This window comes from Hipposideros armiger, unplaced genomic scaffold (genome assembly GCF_001890085.2).
Source record: "Hipposideros armiger isolate ML-2016 unplaced genomic scaffold, ASM189008v1 scaffold_1857, whole genome shotgun sequence".
Classification (NCBI taxonomy): Eukaryota; Metazoa; Chordata; class Mammalia; order Chiroptera; family Hipposideridae; genus Hipposideros; species Hipposideros armiger.
The window spans coordinates 85407-87815 of NW_017733207.1; positions in this window are offsets into that span (position 1 = coordinate 85407).

The following is a 2409-nucleotide window of genomic DNA, read 5'->3' on the forward strand; positions in this document are numbered from 1 at the left end:
TACATACGGTAGCCCTGGCAACCCACTGCCACAGAGGCTGCAGCCTACGCTGTCGCCAGCGACTCATGGCAGCCCAGCTCCAGGTTGAGCTGTTGTTCAGCATCTTAGCTGTGGAGGGCAGTGTCACTGGCTCTCATATGTGAGCTCCGAACTGGGGCCCTCTGGCGTCCCAAGCCAGTTCTTAACCATCGTGCCACTCGGCCGGCCCAACATATATTTTTTTATTACTCAAATCTGCCCCAACTCACTTGAGAGTGTGAGACTTTCTAATCAATGATGTTCACATATCCTCCCAGAAGGGTGAAATGTATTTAGGACTAAATGAACTACATTGAGGAAATAATGATTTTAAAAGAGACAAACTAAGGAACTGGGAAAGTTATAGAAAGATCGTAAAGGAAAATCTTGAAAAAATTTTATGTATGGTTATGCTAAATGCGATTAATTAAGTAAATTTAAATATCAAGAGTAAGTTGAAGCAGAATTAAGTTTTCTGTCTCTGCTAAGTGAGACAAAGTTTGTTACAAGACTTGGTCTGCTACTGATATGAAAACGTTTTCTTCCTGAAAGACAGAAGTTATTTGTCATCAAAATATTTCTCTATGTTTTATATTGTCTTAATTAAGTCTTTAGTTACTCAAGAGAACTAAATCTAAGAACTAAGTTTTGATAATAGTTATGTAAACTTCTGTATGTTAGACTGCTGGAGTTCATATTCCCTCCTGGGCATTAACAGACAGGCCAGATTCTAGACAGGCCAAATCCAGGGCCACCTCAAGGTCACCCCACCAGCCCCAGAAGAGAAAACTATTTGTGATACTGATGGGATGTTTGTTATAGGATGTTCTAATACAATTTTAGGCTTTTTTCCAGTACAGACATTGATTGACAAGATTAAGTCAACCACTCTTGTTTTTGTTTTTGTTTTTAAAGATTTTATTGGGGAGTTGGGGGAGGGGAACAGCGTGGGAATTGGGGAAGGGGAACAGACAAGTTGCTGTCCTTTTGTTCTTCCGTCTAGTTGTGGAGGACTTCGCTTCACTGGCCCATGTTGGTATTATCGTTGCGCACTTCCCTGGTGAGGCAGATCGGTCACCGGGCCCTGGATGGCTGCTCATGGTGGGTCTCGGCAGCTCACTCCGGCTGCCGGCTGCTGACGCCTCCTGCCAGCCACTCACGGTAGCTTTTTACAGCAGCCCACTGCAGCTCCACTGCAGCCCAGTCCCAGGTCGAGCTGTTGTTCACCATCTTAACTGTAGAAGGCACAGTGTCACTGGCCCTAATGTGGGATCCGAACCGTGCATGGCCCTGCTACTCACAGCTGGCATCCCAAGCCAACTCTTTACCAACGCGCCACTCCTATTAAAATACATATTGGTAATACTTTGCTCCTACCTAATATTTGCCAATATTCTGTGAGGACTGATACACCAGCTTAAATGAGCTCATTGTACAAGACTGCTTTTAAAGGGGGGGGGGCTTATAATTCCATGTATGAGCGCCTGTAATTCTTCTATCCTTCCAGTAAAGAAACCCAATGGGAAAGGATGGAGATTTGCATAAAATCTCAGCTATAAATAGAGATCCTATGGTTCCAAATCCACATACTCTATTATCAGCTATTCCTGTGTGTATTGCCAATATTTTTTTAGTGATACATTTATGTAGTGCTTATTTCAGCATTCCTGTAAAAAAGACAGGAAATACCTCTTTGCTTTTCCACCTGGGAGGATCAGAGTTTACTTGGACAGTAATGACCCAGGGGAATACAGAGTCCCACATATTTCTCTTAGATACTAAAGGCTGAATTGAATAATGTTGAAGAATTCCCCCAAAATTCTATTCTAATCCGATACGTGGATGTTTTATTTTTATGCTATATACAATAACTTTCATGGTAAACATAAATTTAAGTTTCCTGTTTGCTTGAATAAGATCAGCCCAACAAGCTGAATTAATGGATCTAACAGGAGCTTGTAAATGAGCCAAAGATCAAATAGCCAATATTTACACTGACAGTTGCTATACCTTTGGTGTAGCTCACAACTTGTGGAAGCAGTGAGGCTTCTTAACTTCCTCAGGGCAGCCTATAAAAATGGAAAATCATTACAGAATTTAAATTACATGTCATTCAGCAAACAAAACAATTGGCAATTATAAAAATTCTAGGACATTCTAAGGCTGTCATAGAAAGAAAAATAATAATTTAGCTGATACTGCAGCTAGACCGACAGTAATAAACAGCCAAATTATCCAGACTTAAGAATATTTCTTCTCCCTATTAAGTCAATAAAAGACCTTTGCTGTTCTAATGGGCAGCTGCAGAAGAAAAGAAAATATGGCAACAAAAGAGGGAACTTTGACCCAAACAGATCTAACATAATTGGAGTCTTGAAAAGATAGTTTCAT